Below are 21,054 nucleotides of genomic sequence, written 5' to 3'. Positions count from 1 at the left end.
AACTGTGACCAAGTTTTTACCTTAAACATTTTTATTTAAAGAAAACAAATCTTGGTGGTTACTGCCATGGTCTTCCAGAAAGAAAGAACAAGAGAAGGCAGAATACTAGACATGTAACTACAGTAGTTTGATCCAGTGGATGGGCAGTAAAACATTCCATAACTTAGCTTTTTCTCTGCCAAAAATAAGCCAACACACCTATGAAACCATCATCTCAAATAGTGGTAAATCTCCTTTTTCAAATGAGTCACATGAAGCACTAAATATTACGTCTGGGTAAATAAAAAAAAACTTAAATATCTAGAATCTTGCCTTAAGCAGCACTATGGGGAAATAGTTATGTTGCTTTCTACCTCCCAAAACTAATAAACACATTCATTTTTTTTATGGAAAAGAGAAGATTCACATGAGCTCCTAGATATCACATGACCTATGCAGAACTGGCTATTATCGACCAGAAGGATTTCAGTAGTAACATTTATTACAATGTAATGGTGCTGTAATGCTCGTGGGATACTCCTCTATCAGACCGAACTCGGACAGTATTCTTGTTATCCTGACATCGAGCCAGAATGATAGGGAATATCCCAGAGCAGAGAAAGTTAGTAAGATGAGGAAGGCAGCACTCACCACAGGCAGGAGTCCCCAACAGCAGAGCAGTCCAAAGACAAACCACTAGAAGGGCCAGGCAAGCAGGGTTTGGCAACAGCAAATCAGTCCAAGGGCACACCACTAGAATGGTCAGGCAGGCAGGGTTCAGCAACAAAGAGGCAATCCAGAGCAACAGGGGTTAATAAGCAGAGTAGTCAGCCAGGCAGGGTTCAGCAGCAGTATATCAATCCAGCAAATTAGGGGTTAAACAGGCAGAGTAGTCAGACAGGCAGGGTTCAGCAGCAGCAGTATATCAGTCCAGCAATTTAGGGGTTAAACAGGCAGAGTAGTCAGACAGGCAGAGTTCAGCAGCAGTATACCAATCCAGCAATTCAGGGGTATAACAGGTAGAGTAGTCAGACAGACAGGGTTCAAACACTTTAAGGCAATACTGTAGTAATGATCTATCACATCCAGGAGCACACAAAGTAACACCTATACTTGGGCAGTGATAGATCGTTATTGAGGGACTTACATAGGCGCAGGGTTCGCGCCACAGGAATCCAGACCGGCATCTGAGAAAGAGGAACGTGTGACAATGACGTCAGCGCCGCACACATCCAGATCCCCCACAGTCCCTGGCAACGAGCAGGGAAGGAGACGCTGTGCCCCTAGAAATGGCTAGAGCGGCATGGCTTGACATAGCCCCCTTCTCAAGGGTTCCCTCCGGGAACCAGAGCCAACCTCAAAGGATGAGCAGCATGGAATCTGGAGACCAAAGATGGAGCATGGACATCACGGGCAGAAACCCAGGAACGATCTGCCACAGAGTAACCCTTCCAGTGTATCAGATACTGCAGTTTTCTGCATCTGTATCTGGAGTCTAGGATCTTAGCTAGCTCATATTCAGGGTCACCACAGACTAGGAGTGGAGGAGGAGGAGCTCGGAGCCGGGTATATCTATTCTTGATGTAAGGCTTGAGTAATGAGATGTGGAAGACTGGGTGTATGCGTAGGGTTTTGGGTAAGGCCACTTTGTAGGCAACCGGAGACAATCTTTTCAGGACCTTGTAAGGGATAATAAACCTAGGCCCCAATTTGTGACAGGGTTGACATAGATGAATATGTCAAGTAGAGACCCAAACATGCTCACCCACTGGGATGGCACGTACAAAAGCTCTATGACAATCAGCAAACTTTTTATATCTAGAGACAGCTGAACTTAGCTGAGAGCGAATACGTTGCCAATGAGTGGTGAGTCCAGTGACGTGTCGGTCTGCAGCAGGAACCCCAGTGGACTGAGCAGAGAGAGGGAAGACACAAGGTTGATACCCTGCTGCGGCTTGAAATGGAAAACATTTAAGAGAAGAGTGCCAATGAGTGTTTCTTGCCAGCTCAGAAAGGGGTAACAACTCAGACCAGTTGGTATGACGAGCGTTGATAAAGGCTCTAAGATAGGGTTCAAGATCCTAGTTTGCTCTCTGTTAGTCCATTGGTCTGAGGATAGTAGCCATAAGACAAGGAAACAGTGGTCCCAATCAAGTTACAAAAGGCTCTTCAAAATGTAGAGATGAACTGTGGACCTCTCTCGTAAACAATATTCACAGGAAAGCTATGAAGTCGTACCACATGCAAGATTGTGTGCAAGGCATTTTGGTTAGGGGTACAAAACCCAGATAACTGTATGGTGGTCAGAAGGAGGAAGGTCCACAATGAAGTCCATTGTTATATGTGTCCATGGTTGTTTGGGAATGGACAATGGTTGGAGCAAGCCAGGAGGCAAGGATCTGGGAATTTTGTTGGCAGCAAAAGTTGCAGGCTTTCACATAATCCTGCGCATCAGACATCATAGTAGGCCACCATACGTGTTGGGAAAGACGCTTAAAAGTCCTAGTCAAACCAGGATGTCCTGAGCGTTTACTATCATGATCCCAGGATAGCACAGAGGTGTGTAGATTCAGAGGTACAAAGAGGATATCGGAGGCCACTGGTGCTCCAGAAGGTTTACTAGACTGGGCACGTTGCAATCTTTGCAGAAGGGTGGTATTTAGTTGAGCAACCACAGGAGGGAGGTATGATGTGTTCCATAGGAGCTTCAGAGGAGTCACTTGAGTGAGGGAACTGATGGGAAAGGGCGTCCGCCTTCTTGTTCTTAGTCCCAGGAAGATAAGAGACCACAAAGTTAAAACAGGAAAAGAACAAGGCCCACCTGGCCTGTCAAGGATTGAGTCGATAAGCAGTCTCTAGGTAAGTCAGATTCTTGTGGTAGGTGAGAATCTGAATGGGATTGGCGGTGCCCTCTAACTAATGATGCAATTCAGTAAAAGCCATCTAAATGGCTAAGAGTTCACGATTACCCACATTGTAGTTCCTCTCAGCAGGAGTAAAGCGTCTAGAGAAAAATGCGACATGGTGTGACTTGGAATTCAAAGGATCCCTTTGGGTAAGAACTGCTCCAGCCCCTTCTCTGAGGCATCAACCTCTAAAGTGAACTGTAGGTCAGGATCAGGATGGTGGAGCACAGGAGCTAAACAGAAAGCCTTTTTCAGACAAGAGAAGGCCTTTATGGCTTCGGGAGGCCAATGTTTACAGTCTCTGTTCCGTTTTGTCAATTCAGTGAGAGGAGCGACTGTTTGAGAAAAGTTCTTTATAAACTTGCGGCAATATTTGGAGAACCCCAAGAACCTTTGTAATTCCTTCAAAGAAGTAGGTTGAGGCCATTCTAGACCTGCGGTGAGTTTAGCAGGATCCATGGCAAAACCCTCCTTCGAGATGACATAACCAAGGAATTGGATTTGAACTTGATCAAACTCACACTTTTCTAGCTTGGCTACTAAAGAATTGTCTCTGAGATGTAGAAGCACCTGTCTCACGTGTCTATGATGCTCCTCTAAAGTGGAAGAGAAAACAAGGATATCATCCAGATAGACCATGACAGTGCGGTTGAGGAGGTCACGGAAGAGATCGTTGACAAATGCCTGGAAGACTGCAGGGGTGTTACACAGCCCAAAGGGCATTACAAGGTATTCGTAATGCCCAGATCTTGTGTTGAAGGTCTTCCATTCGTGGCCTGGAAAGATGCAAATCAGATTGTATACCCCACGTAAGTCCAATTTGGTGAAAAAGCAAGCTTCCTGGAGTGAGTCATACAGTTTGGTGATCAATCGTATGGGATAGCGATTCTTGATGGTTATGTTGTTCAAGGCCCTGTAGTCAATGCAGGGTCTGAGCCCACCATCCTTTTTACTGACAAAAAAGAAGCCTGTCCCAGCAGGAGAAGAGGAAGGACGAATGAAACCTTTAGCTAGGTTCTCTTGAATGTACTCCTCCATGGATTTGGTTTCAGCCTTGGAGAGTGGATAAGTCCTCCCTTTAAGAAGTGGGGCTCTGGGAAAGAGGTCGATCTTGCAGTCATAAGGACGGTGGGGTGGCAGCACGTCGGCTGCTTTTTTCTCAAATAGATCCGCAAAGTCCACGTATACTGAAGGAAGGTTTGATGGAGTCTGTATGCTGGCTATGGGAATGTGGAGCAGAGGAGTAACTTTAGAAAGGCAGGAGTGGAAACAGGAGGCACCCCAGGAGGCCAGTTGTCCCTCAGCCCAGTCAAACTGTGGGTTGTGTACCCGAAGCCAAGGAAGACCAAGGATGACAGGCTGTGCTGGGGAATGAATGACCTCGAACTGCAGCTGTTCGGTATGAAGGAATCCCACAGTCAGGGTCAGGGGTGCTGACTCAAAATGGATCAAGCCTGAACCAAGGGGGGTGCCATCCAGAGTAGTTATTTTGAGATGATGTCTCTTCTGCAAAAGAGGCAAGCCATCCTGAATCTATGAAGGCTTGAGTGTGGACAGTATTCTGAAGGAAGGTAAGGGTAACAGGTAGCAGGATCCGAGAGGAGTGAGGGGATTTAGTAGAGATCATGCTTAGAGGTACCCCTGTGTTATCCCCTAAGCATTGGCTTTTCCCGGCTGAATGTCACAGTGCTTTAGTTGGTGGGAGTTAAATCCACAATAAAAGCATAATCTCAGTCTCCTTCTTCTCGTTCTTTCAGACTCTGAAGGTTTGAAGGAGGAGAGATCCATAGGTTCCTCCACTTAGGTAACTGGAGCTGCTGAAGGGGTAAAGGATACTGCCAAAACCGGATGAACAGAAGGACGGGAGGGAAGGACCCTCCTTGTTCTGTCTCTCTCGGCTTGTCTCTCCTGAAAGCGAGAGTCCAGACTGATACAAAGTGTTATAAAGTCATCAAAAGAAGAAGGAATATCACGATAATTGAGTTCATCTTTGATATGTTCATGCAGGCCCCTCCTAAAGGCTGACTTGAGAGCACTGCCATCCCAAGTGGTTTTAAGTGCCAAGGTGAGAAACTCGATGGTGAATTGTGCCACAGTTCTATTGCCCTGGTGGAGATCTAGGAGAGAATATTCTGCCGCAGAGGTACGGCCAGAAGTCCCAAACACAGAAAATAAAGCAGAAATTAAATCATCAGCATCATGTAGGAGTGGAGCGTCGTGTTCCAAAAGGGGAGAGACCCAGGCTAGGGCCTTGTCTTTCAGTAAGGAAATGATAAAGGTGACCCTTGACTGGTGAGACTGAAAGTGCAGAAGTGCAGCCTGCATTGGTTAAGAAAGCCCCTGCAATCAGTAGTACCTTCACACTTGTCAGGCAAAGGTATCTGGGGTATAATTCCAGAAGCAGTGGAAGAAGTCGCAGTACCAGGAGTAGGGACTGGTGGTGAAACAAAGGGAGCGGTATTCATCGCTGTAACTAGTAAGGAGAATTGAGCGGTAATAGCCTCTAGCTTGGAATCCATATTCTGCAACTGTGTGGTATGGGTTACCAACATCTGTCCCTGAAGATAAACAGCTTGTACCACCTCCGCTGACTTCATGGCCCAAGTATAATGTAATACTTGTGGGATACTCCTCTATCAGACCGAACTTGGCTAGTAGTCTTGTTAACCCGGGGTAGAGCCGAAATGATAAGGAATATCCCAGAGCAGAGAAAGTTAGTAAGATGAGGAAGGCGGCACTCACCACAGGCAGGACAGTCCCCAGTGGCAACGGCAGAGCAGTCCAAGGACAAACCACTAGAATGGTCAGGCAGGGTTTGGCAACAGCAAAGCAGTCCAAGGGCACACCACTAGAATGGTCAGGCAGGCAGGGTTCAGCAACAAAGAGGCAATCCAGAACAACAGGGGTTAATTAGCAGAGTATTCAGGCAGGAAGGGTTCAGCAGCAGTATATCAATCCAGCAAATTAGGGGTTAAACAGGCAGAGTAGTCAGATAGGCAGAGTTCAGCAGCAGTATATCAATCCAGCAGTTCAGGGTTATAACAGGTAGAGTATTCAGACAGGCAGGGTTCAAAGACTTTAAGGCAATACTGTAGTAACGATCTATCACACCCAGGAGCACACAAAGTAACACCTATACTTGGGCAGTGATAGATCGTCATTGAGGGACTTACATAGGCGCAGGATTCGCGCCACAGGAATCCAGACCGGCATCTGAGAGAGAGAGGAGCGTGCAGCGTTGACGTCAGTGCCACACGCATCCGGAGCCAACACAGCCCCTGGCAATGAGCAGGTGAGGAGACGCTGCACCCCCAGCAACGGCTAGAGCGGTGTGGCGTGACTGGTGCCTCCTTATGACAAACCTACATATGACACACTCCAAGGGGCCAATTTATCATAGTGCGAGCGGACATGATACAATGTAGCGTATCATGTCCGCCGCATATCGATAAATGCCGTCAGCATACGCTGTCGGCATTTATAATTGCACAAGCAGTGCTTGTGAATTTCTTGTGCAAACCTGCCCCCTGCAGATTCGTGGCCAATCGGCCACTAGCAGGGGGTGTCAATCAACCCGATCGTATTTGATCGGGTTGATTTCTGTCCGCTGCCTCAGAGCAGGCGGACAAGTTATGGAGAAGCGGGCTTTAGACCACTGCTTCATAACTTCTGTTTCCGGCGAGCCTGAAGGCTTGCACAGAAACAGGGGCATCAAGCTACATTCGGAGCTTGATAATTCGGCCCCAAGAGTAATCTCTCCCTCATAATCCTGTAACTCTGCAATGCACTGCAATGGAAATGATGATTCTCCATAGGACAGTTATATATTATTTATTTTTTATATGGGGAAGAAACCATAAATATTGTTTTACATAAAATGAAAATTAACAAGATCAGGTTCCAACAAGAACACATTGCTAGACAAAACATTTCAGAAAATTACCTTATTAGCAGAAGCATAAACAGAATAGGTTGACCTAGAAACAAAAACTGCTCTGGAAATGTGACCATTCATGATTTACAGACAGACATAAGCAGGTGAACTCTAGCTGTCAGCAGCAGAAACACACTAGTATGACAGTGTGACAAGTTTAGAATTTTAGAACTGTCAAACAAAGGGTTAGCAGGTCAATTATGTGCTTGCCACTGAAGGGGTTAAACTGTTTCTGTTCTTTACAAAGTAACTATCTGAAAATCTCCTGGTAAAATTTGAACTGTTTGTTTCTATACTTTTCCCCCCCAAATTAAAACTCACTAGAATGGGTCATCATATCGGTTCAGAATGCAATACTAATGTCTTGCATTAAACCAAAAATGTCTACAGTCAATAATTTACTAGACAGATTGTTTGTCAGACTCAGCAACTGCTTTCAGCTGCACATTATTGTATTTAAAACTTTCTTTAATTGTGTTTATTGATTTCCTTTATGGGTTTTGGTAAACCTTTCAAGTTAATATATATTTTTTTTCAAGTTGCAAAATAGTTATTTCAACACTAGTATGAATAAGTGTAACACATTGTTAAAAAAAATGTAGTTGTGATAATGTTGTAATAGTTTTTTAGCAGCAGGATTAGGGCCAACTCTATCATGAGTTGTAGTTAAACTAAAAATGCCCTCCACAAAAACAAATTGTAAACATAGTAAACCGCAAAATGCCAACGACTCTGACACAGCAATTTTAGCATTATGGAGTGTTTAAAAGATTATTTTAACATTGTAAGAATTAACTTTAATCAGTTCAGAATTTCTATCTGAAATCATCCAATGTTTCCAACCTTGCTTATCAATTTTTTTCTTATAATAGTAAAATCTATCACCATAAATGTCTTATTTTAATTTAGATTTTCAGCACATTAAGATCGGTGTCACTACCCCTATTTCAGTCTAACCAAAACAAAAGTGTTTACAGCCAAACTTACATTTTTTATCAATAATTCAAATTTGTTGAAAACCACATTCCCTCAGCCTCAAATTGTTTATTGGGCATCCACAGCTAGCCTAAAATGTCCAAGTATAAAAATAAGACTTTGGGAATGTTACAGCACTCTAATATAGTGCTAGATTACGAGTGGTGAGCTAACAGTTAAGTGCAACCGAAAAGGGGTTTATCGTGACTCTTTGCACGCATCAGAAGTAGTGCGCATATTACGAGTTGAAAGTAAATGCGTTTGCTTGAGCGCAATTGAATTTAACATGAGTTGGAATCACACGACTTCAGAGCGCTGGTTAACTGTTATGCAAGACAAAAATGTTTAACAAAATACATCAAAAATACATTTAGAAGTACATTTACACTCATAATAACTGTCTAATAAATATTTGTAAAAAAATGTCAATTAAAATTTTATAAGGGCTCAAAGATATGAGGTCTCGGGTGTTAGGAGAAAAAAAAAGTCTGCAAATAGTAGTTGATGTTAAATCAAATTATATATTACAAATCATCTTACTTCCTAAATCACCATAAGATTCAAATAAAGTTTGAAGTTAATTCATTCTCAATCGAAAATTAAATTAAAAGTCACAATGATCCTATAGGGGGAAAAATCATTTATGCATGTGTGTATAAAGGAAAAGTTTAAAGAACGTTGGAATCAACCGTGTCCCTTTAGGCATATAGTAGTGCATGTAAAGACAGGGGCTTACTGCCAGCCCCCTATCCCACTTCCCAATCATTCTTGGTCCACAGCACTTGCATTATAAAAAAACTATTATCAAGGAATTCGATCTAATACATGACACAGCAATATTCCAGGTTATCCACCCTTAATCATGCCATGTATTAAGTTAAATTGTCATTCTAATTTTTCATGCAACAGACCATTTTAATCCAGAATCAAAAGAAAAATCAATAGACAAGAAAAATAGGTCTCAGCAGAAAGTGATTCGCTATCCGAGCCTAATGTTTAAAGCTCAGCTTGCTAAAATAGTCAGATAGTTAATGATAGGAAGCAGGTATCTGGTAAGGAATTTCATGAAGAAACTTCATACGGAAGGAAGAGAGCAAGCATAGTGTTATATGCTTATATATTTTCAATGACTGAGCATGAATTGACCTCAACTGCAGAGAGAGAAAAGTCTATAGCTGAATATAATACATTAAACAGTCACTTATTTTTGTTACCTGGAGTAAGGGAGATGAGGAGTAAATATAGTAGCTGTCCCTTTAAGGCCTAGCAATGCATCTCAGGAGGGGTTGTTCAGTGCAGATTTGTTTTGCTGGTATTATTAATAAAGCAACAGCAGGTTATTAGGTGAAAAGGTAAGTTCTTTAATATACACTTAGCATACCTGCTAAGGTTTGCAGCAGAAAAAGCAGTCTGTAAAATTGTAACAGTTCTTAATTACACTGAGACTCAGGCAGAGAGAAGCAATATGTAGAAATCCTGGATACAAATTAGTCTGAATTGCTGGTTACTGGTTATTAACACTTGCAATATCTTACAACAGATCAGACATAGAATGATTCACAGGCCGGACTTTTGAAATATCCGGCTACATTACTCAACATTCCATATGGGCTTATGTTAAACACATTTTCAAATGTTTCCTTTCCAACACTTATTGTAAAGAGACTGAAAGTCCTTTTTTTTAAAGTGAAGGTCAATTTGGATGAATTAGTGCCCTGTTTTTAATAATCCTATTAAAAACAAGGGCACTTTAATTCATCAAAATTAACATTTCACTCCTTTTCTTCAAAAACTTACCTTTTAATCCTGTCAGCCGCTGCAGCGCTTCCTCCGCCCGTTGCAAGTCCTCTTCGCGGGTCCAAAATGAGGAATTCGGCTTCCTCCAATCACAGCGTTGTATCAGGCCATGATCCCCCGGGGGGAAAGCCGTGATTGGAGGAAGCCGGATTCGTAATTTCTGACGTAAGAAGAGGCTTTTGACGGCCGGGGGAATCGCTGGAGTGGCATTCAGGATTCAAAGGTAAGTTTTTGAAAAGTGAAATGTCAATTTTGATGAAATAAAGTGCCCTTGTTTTTAATAGGTTTATTAAAAACCGGGCACTAATTCATCCAAATTGACCTTGACTTTAATCAATGAAAACAATGTTCACATATACTCTCTTAGGCCTAGATTTGGAGTTTGGCGGTAGAAGGGCTGTTAACGCTCCGCGGGCTTTTTTCTGGCCGCACCATGAATTTAACTCTGGTATCGAGAGTTCAAACAAATGCTGCGTTAGGCTCCAAAAAAGGAGCGTAGAGCATTTTTACCGCAAATGCAACTCTCAATACCAGAGTTGCTTACGGACGCGGCCAGCCTCAAAAACGTGCTCGTGCACGATATCCCCATAGGAAACAATGGGGCTGTTTGAGCTGAAAAAAAACCTAACACCTGCAAAAAAGCAGCGTTCAGCTCCTAACGCAGCCCCATTGTTTCCTATGGGGAAACACTTCCTACGTCTGCACCTAACACTCTAACATGTACCCCGAGTCTAAACACCCCTAACCTTACACTTATTAACCCCTAATCTGCCGCTCCCGCTATCGCTGACCCCTGCATATTTTTTTTAACCCCTAATCTGCCGCTCCGTAAACCGCCGCAACCTACGTTATCCCTATGTACCCCTAATCTGCTGCCCTAACATCGCCGACCCCTATATTATATTTATTAACCCCTAATCTGCCCCCCACAACGTCGCCGACACCTGCCTACACTTATTAACCCCTAATCTGCCGAGCGGACCTGAGCGCTACTATAATAAAGTTATTAACCCCTAATCCGCCTCACTAACCCTATCATAAATAGTATTAACCCCTAATCTGCCCTCCCTAACATCGCCGACACCTAACTTCAATTATTAACCCCTAATCTGACGACCGGAGCTCATCGCTACTATAATAAATGGATTAACCCCTAAAGCTAAGTCTAACCCTAAAACTAACACCCCCCTAACTTAAATATAATTTACATCTAACGAAATTAATTAACTCTTATTAAATAACTTATTCCTATTTAAAGCTAAATACTTACCTGTAAAATAAATCCTAATATAGCTACAATATAAATTATAATTATATTGTAGCTATTTTAAGATTTATATTAATTTTACAGGCAACTTTGTAATTATTTTAACCAGGTACAATAGCTATTAAATAGTTAAGAACTATTTAATAGTTACCTAGTTAAAATAATAACAAATTTACCTGTAAAATAAATCCTAACCTAAGATATAATTAAACCTAACACTACCCTATCAATAAATTAATTAAATAAACTACCTACAATTACCTACAATTAACCTAACACTACACTATCAATAAATTAATTAAACACAATTCCTACAAATAAATACAATTAAATAAACTAGCTAAAGTACAAAAAATAAAAAAGAACTAAGTTACAAAAAATAAAAAAATATTTACAAACATCAGAAAATTATTACAACAATTTTAAACTAATTACACCTACTCTAAGCCCCCTAATAAAATAACAAAGACCCCCAAAATAAAAAATTCCCTACCCTATTCTAAATTAAAAAAGTTAAAAGCTCTTTTACCTTACCAGCCCTGAACAGGGCCCTTTGCGGGGCATGCCCCAATAATTTCAGCTCTTTTGCCTGTAAAAAAAACATACAATACCCCCCCCCAACATTACAACCCACCACCCACATACCCCTAATCTAACCCAAACCCCCCTTAAATAAACCTAACACTAAGCCCCTGAAGATCTTCCTACCTTGTCTTCACCATCCAGGTATCACCGATCCGTCCTGGCTCCAACATCTTCATCCAACCCAAGCGGGGGTTGGCGATCCATCATCCGGTGGCTGAAGAGGTCCAGAAGAGGCTCCAAAGTCTTCCTCCTATCCGGCAAGAAGAGGACATCCGGACCGGCAAACATCTTCTCCAAGCGGCATCTTCGATCTTCTTGCATCCGGTGCGGAGCGGGTCCATCTTGAAGCAGGTGACGCGGATCCATCCTCTTCTTCCGTTGTCTCCCGACGAATGACGGTTCCTTTAAGGGACGTCATCCAAGATGGCGTCCCTTGAATTCCGATTGGCTGATAGGATTCTATCAGCCAATCGGAATTAAGGTAGGAATATTCTGATTGGCTGATGGAATCAGCCAATCAGAATCAAGTTCAATCCGATTGGCTGATCCAATCAGCCAATCAGATTGAGCTCGCATTCTATTGGCTGTTCCGATCAGCCAATAGAATGCGAGCTCAATCCGATTGGCTGATTGGATTCCTACCTTAATTCCGATTGGCTGATAGAATCCTATCAGCCAATCGGAATTCAAGGGACGCCATCTTGGATGACGTCCCTTAAAGGAACCGTCATTCATCGGGAGACAACGGAAGAAGAGGATGGATCCGCGTTGCCTGCTTCAAGATGGACCCGCTCCGCACCGGATGCAAGAAGATCGAAGATGCCGCTTGGAGAAGATGTTTGCCGGTCCGGATGTCCTCTTCTTGCCGGATAGGAGGAAGACTTTGGAGCCTCTTCTGGACCTCTTCAGCCACCGGATGATGGATCGCCAACCCCTGCTTGGGTTGGATGAAGATGTTGGAGCCAGGACGGATCGGTGATACCTGGATGGTGAAGACAAGGTAGGAAGATCTTCAGGGGCTTAGTGTTAGGTTTATTTAAGGGGGGTTTGGGTTAGATTAGGGGTATGTGGGTGGTGGGTTGTAATGTTGGGGGGGGGGTATTGTATGTGTTTTTTTTACAGGCAAAAGAGCTGAAATTCTTGGGGCATGCCCCGCAAAGGGCCCTGTTCAGGGCTGGTAAGGTAAAAGAGCTTTTAACTTTTTTAATTTAGAATAGGGTAGGGAATTTTTTATTTTGGGGGTCTTTGTTATTTTATTAGGGGGCTTAGAGTAGGTGTAATTAGTTTAAAATTGTTGTAATAATTTTCTGATGTTTGTAAATATTTTTTTATTTTTTGTAACTTAGTTCTTTTTTATTTTTTGTACTTTAGCTAGTTTATTTAATTGTATTTATTTGTAGGAATTGTGTTTAATTAATTTATTGATAGTGTAGTGTTAGGTTAATTGTAGGTAATTGTAGGTAGTTTATTTAATTAATTTATTGATAGGGTAGTGTTAGGTTTAATTATATCTTAGGTTAGGATTTATTTTACAGGTAAATTTGTTATTATTTTAACTAGGTAACTATTAAATAGTTCTTAACTATTTAATAGCTATTGTACCTGGTTAAAATAATTACAAAGTTGCCTGTAAAATAAATATTAATCCTAAAATAGCTATAATATAATTATAATTTATATTGTAGCTATATTAGGATTTATTTTACAGGTAAGTATTTAGCTTTAAATAGGAATAAGTTATTTAATAAGAGTTAATTAATTTCGTTAGATGTAAATTATATTTAAGTTAGGGGGGTGTTAGTGTTAGGGTTAGACTTAGCTTTAGGGGTTAATCCATTTATTATAGTAGCGATGAGCTCCGGTCGTCAGATTAGGGGTTAATAATTGAAGGTAGGTGTCGGCGATGTTAGGGAGGGCAGATTAGGGGTTAATACTATTTATGATAGGGTTAGTGAGGCGGATTAGGGGTTAATAACTTTATTATAGTAGCGCTCAGGTCCGCTCGGCAGATTAGGGGTTAATAAGTGTAGGCAGGTGTCGGCGACGTTGAGGGGGGCAGATTAGGGGTTAATAAATATAATATAGGGTCGGCGGTGTTAGGGGCAGCAGATTAGGGGTACATAAGGATAACGTAGGTGGCGGCGCTTTGCGGTCGGGAGATTAGGGGTTAATTATTGTAAGTAGCTGGCAGCGACGTTGTGGGGGGCAGGTTAGGGGTTAATAAATGTAATACAGGGGTCGGCGGGGTTAGGGGCAGCAGATTAGGGGTACATAAGTATAACGTAGGTGGCGGTCGGCAGATTAGGGGTTAAAAAATTTAAATCGAGTGGCGGCGATGTGGGGGGACCTCGGTTTAGGGGTACATAGGTAGTTTATGGGTGTTAGTGTACTTTAGGGTACAGTAGTTAAGAGCTTTATGAACCGGCGTTAGCCCAGAAAGCTCTTAACTCCTGCTATTTTCCGGCGGCTGGAGTTTTGTCGTTAGAGCTCTAACGCTCACTTCAGAAACGACTCTAAATACCAGCGTTAGAAAGATCCCATTGAAAAGATAGGATACGCAATTGACGTAAGGGGATCTGCGGTATGGAAAAGTCGCGGCTGAAAAGTGAGCGTTAGACCCTTTAATCACTGACTCCAAATACCGGCGGTAGCCTAAAACCAGCGTTAGGAGCCTCTAACGCTGGTTTTCACGGCTAACGCCAAACTCCAAATCTAGGCCTAAATTAGCTTCTGGTTCAAGAGCATACCTTATCAGCCAAGAGGACAAAGATATCTGCTAGATTAATAGATTTACTAGAAATCTGTTAATGGATGTTTCTCCAAATGTCATTAGTCTGCATTATGCTATACTAAAACACAGATCTAACATGCTGTTTGATTATTTTTTTTATGGCCTTGGCTATAGTATATTGGTATTGATTTTCGGATTGAATTTGTCAATGTACTTATTGTCATTTGATATTTCCACAGTTATGCATTTGCTAAATGCTTATTTGTTTTAACCACTAATGGTTTGTTTACAAAAATAGCATAATGAGACACAATAATTCCTGTATCTCTGGCTTTCATTATTTTGCATGATTCACAGGTTTTCAGTAAAAAGTGTCTGGAAATGTTAGTTTTTTTAATTTAAATTTCATCTCAAGATGGGACTTCGTTTAACAATTTTTAAGTACAAATGCCTTTATCACCTTTTAAATATAAATAATTGCAACCAGGCTGACATCTTCTGCCCGTAGACTTCTTTGGGCCGCACTACAAAAAAACACATCAGTTAAGGCTCGTGCTATAACCCATCACTGCGCTAGATCAACTGCACTAAAGCTGAAGGTTAGATAGAATATATATATATATATATATATATATATATATTGGAGCCCTTTCCAGTCAAACACACTGCCATATACTGTACCACATATCCCTTTTAACCTTTATAAGACATTTTTAATATTAAAATTATATTTTTTATTAAACAGTGTATATATGCGTTTTTTCTGTGTTTTGTGAAAACATATTTTTAACCCTTACACTTTACTTCTGGTCTCTAGCTCTGCTTAACCCCTTAATGACCACAGCACTTTTCCATTTTCTGTCCGGCTATTTTTACATTTTTGCAGTGTTTGTGTTAAGCTGTAATTTTCCTCTTACTCCTTTACTGTACCCACACATATTATATACCGTTTTTCTTGCCATTAAATGGACTTTCTAAAGGTATCATCGTATCTTATAATTTACTATAAAAAAATTATAAAATATGAGGAAAAAATAAACACACTTTTTCTAACTTTGACCCCCAAAATCTGTTACACATCTACAACCACCAAAAAACACCCATGCTAAATAGTTTCTAAATTTTGTCTTGAATTTAGAAATACCCAATGTTTACAACATAATTTATATAAGAACTTACCTGATAAATTAATTTCTTTCATATTGGCAAGAGTCCATAAGCTAGTGACGTATGGGATATACATTCCTACCAGGAGGGGCAAAGTTTACCAAACCTCAAAATGCCTATAAATACACCCCTCACCACACCCACAATTCAATTTAACGAATAGCCAAGAAGTGGGGTGATAAAGAAATGAGTAAAAAGCATCAACAAAGGAATTTGGAAATAATTGTGCTTTTTACAAAAAAATCATATCCACTCAAAGAAGGGGGTGGGGCCTCATGGACTCTTGCCAACATGAAAGAAATGAATTTATCAGGTAAGTTCTTACATAAATTATGTTTTCTTTCATGTAATTGGCAAGAGTTCATGAGCTAGTGACATATGGGATAGCAATACCCAAGATGTGGAACTCCACGCAAGAGTCACTAGAGAGAGAGGGATAAAATAAATACAGCATTTTTTCGCTGAAAAAAATTAATCCACAACCCAAAATATAAGTTTATTCTCATAGATGAAAAGAAAAACTTAAAACATAAGCAGAAGAATCAGCTGCCTGAAGAACTTTTCTACCAAAAACTGCTTTCGAAGAAGCAAATACATCAAAACGGTAAAATTTAGTAAATGTATGCAAAGAAGACCACGTTGCTGCTTTGCAAATCTGATCAACTGAAGCTTAATTCCTAAAAGCCCACAAAGTGGAGACTGATCTAGTAGAATCAGCTGTAATTCTCTGAGGCGGGGCTTGACCAGACTCCAAATAAGCTAGATGAATCAAAAGCTTTAACCACGAAGCCAAGGAAACAGCAGAAGCCTTCTGACCTTTCCTAGAACCAGAAAAGATAACAAATAGACTAGAAGTCTTCCTGAAATCTTTAGTAGCTTCAACATAATATTTCAAAGCTCTTACCACATCCAAAGAATGTAAGGATCTCTCCAAAGAATTCTTAGGATTGGGACACAAGGAAGGGACAACAATTTCTCTATTAATGTTGTTAGAATTCACAACCTTAGGTAAGAATTTAAATGAAGTCCGCAAAACCACCTTATCCTGATGAAAAAACAGAAAAGGAGAAAGAGCAGATAATTCAAAAACTCTTCTAGCAGATGAGATGGCCAAAAGGAACAACACTTTCCAAGAAAGTAGTTTAATGTCCAAAGAATGCATAGGCTCTAAAGGAGCCTGCAAGGCCTTCAAAACCAAATTAAGACTCCAAGGAGGAGAGATTGATTTAATGACAGGCTTGATACAAACCAAAGCCTGTACAAAACAGTGAATATCAGGAAGTTTAGCAATCTTTCTGTGAAATAAAACAGAAAGAGCAGAGATTTGTCCCTTCAAGGAACTTGCAGACAAACCCTTATCCAAACCATCCTGAAGAAACTGTAAAATTCTAGGAATTCTGAAATTATGAGAAGAACACAATGAACTATAGGTCTTCCAAACTTGATAATGAATCTTTCTAGAAACAGATTTACGAGCCCGTAAGATAGTATGTATTAATCACTGAGTCAGAGAAACCTCTATGACTAAGCACTAGGCGTTCAATTTCCATACCTTCAAATTTAATGATTTGAGATCCTGATGGAAAAACGGACCTTGAGACAGAAGGTCCGGCCTTAATCGAAGTGGCCAAGGTTGGCAACTGGACATCCAAACAAGATCCGCATACCAAAACCTGTGAGGCCATGCTGGAGCCACCAGCAACACAAACGATTGCTCCATGATGATTTTGGAGATCACTCTTGGAAGAAGAACAAGAGGCGGGAAAATATAAGCAGGCTGATAACACCAAGGAAGTGTCAAGGCATCCACTGCTTCCGCCTGAGGATCCCTGGACTTGGACAGGTACCTGGGAAGTTTCTTGTTTAGATGAGAAGCCATCAGATCTATTTCTGGAAGACCCCACATCTGAACAACCTGAGAAAACTCATCTGGATGGAGGGACCACTCCCCCGGATGTAAAGTCTGACGGCTGAGATAATCCGCCTCCCAATTGTCTATACCTGGGATATGAATCACAGAAATTAGACAGGAGCTGTATTCTGCCCAAGCAAGTATCCAAGATACTTCTTTCATAGCTTGGAGACTGTGAATCCCACCCTGATGATTGACATATGCCACAGTTGTGATATTGTCTGTCTGAAAACAAATGATCGGCCAAATCTGAAGAGCCCTAAACATTGCACGGAGTTCCAAAATATTAATTGGTAATCTCACCTCTTGAGATTTCCAAACCCCTTGTGCTGTCAGAGATCCTCAAACAGCTCCCCAACCTGAAAGACTCACAGTTGTGATCACAGTCCAGGTTGGATGAACAAAAGAGGCCCCTTGAACTATACGATGGTGATCTAACCACCAAGTCAGAGATAGTCGAAGATTGGGATTTAAGGATATTAATTGTGATATCCTTGTATAATCCGTGCACCATTGGTTCAGCATACAAAGCTGAAGAGGTTTCATGTGTAATCCGTGCACCATTGGTTCAGCATACAAAGCTGAAGAGGTTTCATGTGTAAACGAGCAAAGGGGATCGCATCCAATTCTGCAGTCATGAGACCTAAAACTTCCATGCACATAACTACTGAAGGGAATGACTGAGACTGAAGGCTCCCACAGTCTACAACCAATTTTAAATGTCTCTTGTCTGTTAGAGACAGAGTCATGGACACTGAATCTATCTGGAAACCTAAAAAGGTGACCCTTGTCTGAGGAATCAAATAACTTTTTGCTAAATTGATCCTCAAACCATGTGTTCGAAGAAACAACACTAGTTGATTCATGTGAGATTCTGCAGAACGTAAAGACTGAGCTAGTACCAAGATATTGTCCAAATAAGGAAACACGGCAATACCCCGCTCTCTGATTACAGAGAGTAGGGCACCGAGAACCTTTGAAAAGAGTCTTGGAGCTGTCGCTAGGCCAAAAGGAAGATCGACAAATTGGTAATGCTTGTCTAGAAAAGAGAATCTCAGAAACTGATAATGATCTGGATGAATCAGAATATGAAGATATGCATCCTGTAAGTCTATTGTGGACATATAATGTCCTTGCTGAACAAAAAGCAGAATAGTCCTTATAGTCATCATTTTGAAAGTTGGTACTCTTACATAACAATTCAAAATTTTCAGATCAAGAACTGGTCTGAATGAATTTTCTTTCTTTGGGACAATGAATAGATTTGAATAAAACCCCAGACCCTGTTCCTGAAATGGAACTGGCATTGTTACCCCTGAAAATTCCAGGTCTGAAACACACTTCAGGAAAGCCTGAGCCATTACTTGATTTGCTGGGATGTGTGAGAGAAAATATCTTCTCACAGGAGGTCTTATTCTGAATCCTATTCGGTACCCCTGAGAGACAATACTCGGAATCCATTGATTTTGAACAGAATTTGTCCAAACATCCTTGAAAAATCTTAATATGCCCCCTACCAGCTGAGCTGGAATGAGGGCCGCACCTTCATACGGACTTGGGGGATGGCTTTGGTTTCTTAAATGGCTTGGATTTATTCCAATTTGAAGAAGGTTTCCAATTGGAAACAGATTTCTTGGGGGAAGGAATAGGTTTCTGTTCATTATTTTGTCGAAAGGAATGAAAACGTTTAGAAGCTTTAGATTTAACCTTAGGTCTTTTATCCTGAGGCAAAAAAACTCCCTTCCCTCCAGTGACAGTTGAAATAATCGAATCCAACTGAGAACCAAATAACTTATTACCTTGGAAAGAAAGAGATAGCAATCTGGACTTAGAAGTCATGTCAGCATTCCATGTCAGCCAATAGAATGCAAGGTCAATCCGATTGGCTGATTGGATCAGCCAATCGGATTGAGCTTCAATCCGATTGGCTGATTGAATCAGCCAATCGGATTTTTCCTACCTTAATTCCGATTGGCTGATAGAATCAGCCAATAGGAATTTGAGGGACACCATCTTGGATGACGTCCCTTAAAGGAACCTTCATTCGTTGTTAGTCCGTCGGGCCAGAAGGATGTTGCGCGTCGGAGGTCTGGAAGATGGAGCCGCGGTTGGATGAAGATAGAAGACACCGCTTGGATGAAGACTTTTACTGGATGGAGGACCTCTTCTGCCCCGCTTGGATGAAGACTTCTACCGGATGGAGGACCTCTTCTTGCTCCGCTTGGATGAAGCATTCGGCTCGGCTGGGTGAAGACAACTCAAGGTAGGGAGATCTTCCGGGGGTTAGTGTTAGGTTTTTTTAAAGGGGGGTTTGGGTGGCTTAGAGTAGGGGTATGTGGGTGGTGGGTTTTAATGTTGGGGGGGGGTATTGTATGTTTTTTTTTACAGGTAAAAGAGCTGATTACGTTGGGGCAATGCCCTGCAAAAAGCCAGTAAAAGAGCTGATTACTTTGTAATTTAGAATAGGGTAGGGCATATTTTTTATTTTGAGGGGCTTTATTATTTTATTAGGGGGCTTAAATTAGGTGTAATTAGTTTAAACTTCTTGTAATTCTTTTTTATTTTCTGTAATTTAGTGTTTGTTTTTTTTGTACAATAGTTTAGTTTATTTAATTGAATTTAATTTTAGGTGATTGTAGTTAATTTATTTAATTTATTTAATGATAGTGTAGTGTTAGGTTTAATTGTAACTTAGGTTAGGATTTATTTTACAGGTAATTTTGCAAGTATTTTAGCTATGTAGCTATTAAATAGTTAATAACTATTTAATAACTATTGTACCTGGTTAAAATAAATACAAAGTTGCCTGTAAAATAAAATTAAATCCTAAAATAGCTACAATATAATTAGTAATTATATTGTAGCTATCTTATGGTTCATTTTACAGGTAAGTATTTATGTTTAAATAGGAATAATTTAGTTAATAATAGTAAGTTTTATTTAGATTTATTTAAATAATATTAAAGTTAGGGGGGTGTTAGTGTTAGTGTTAGACTTAGGTTTAGGGGTTAATAAGTTTAATATAGGTGGCAGCGGGAGGGGCAGGATAGGGGTTAATAAGTTTAATATAGGTGGCGGCGGGGTCCGGGAGCGGCAGTTTAGGGTTTAAACATTTAATTTAGTTGCGGCAGGGTCCGGTGTAGTTTAGTGTGGGTGCTTAGTGACAGGGTAGAAGCTGATGAGCAGCGAGATCGATGACTGTCAGTTAACAACAGCCCGCTGCTCATTGCTCCGTACTTGGTGTGTGGCTTCTTGACAGCTTTCTTGATAACTTTGGCAAACGTATTCAGGTCCACGGCAGCGATGGTAGGCGAGCTTAGGCGAGCGTATTGGAGCGGCAAATGCAGGAAAGTAGACGGCTTCATACATAGAGGCCATTATTTGCACGTAAAAGTTTATCATGACAACTATTACAAACCACAGCTGGAGATATAATCTCCACAAGTTTACAACAAATGCACTTAACTTTGGTAGAACTGTTATCAGGCAGCAGGGTTCCAACAGTGATTTCTGAGACAGGATCAGATTGAGACATCTTACAAATGTAAGAGAAAAAAACAACATATAAAGCAAAATTATCAATTTCCTTATATGGCAGTTTCAGGAATGGGAAAAAAATGCAAACAGCATAGCCCTCTGAGTAAAAAAAGCAAGAGGCATATAAGAATGGGGTTTTAAATAATGAAAATATTTGGCGCCAAGTATGACGCACAACACAAACAGAAACAAAATTACGCTAATAACATCCGGAAATGACACACTTGCGTCATTGAAGACGCCACCTTGTGAAAGGACTCGGCG

The sequence above is a fragment of the Bombina bombina genome, chromosome 3, assembly GCF_027579735.1.
Source record: "Bombina bombina isolate aBomBom1 chromosome 3, aBomBom1.pri, whole genome shotgun sequence".
In the NCBI taxonomy this organism is placed as follows: Eukaryota; Metazoa; Chordata; class Amphibia; order Anura; family Bombinatoridae; genus Bombina; species Bombina bombina.
The sequence above is the reverse complement of the archived record's forward strand: the minus strand, read 5'-3'. Positions refer to the sequence as shown.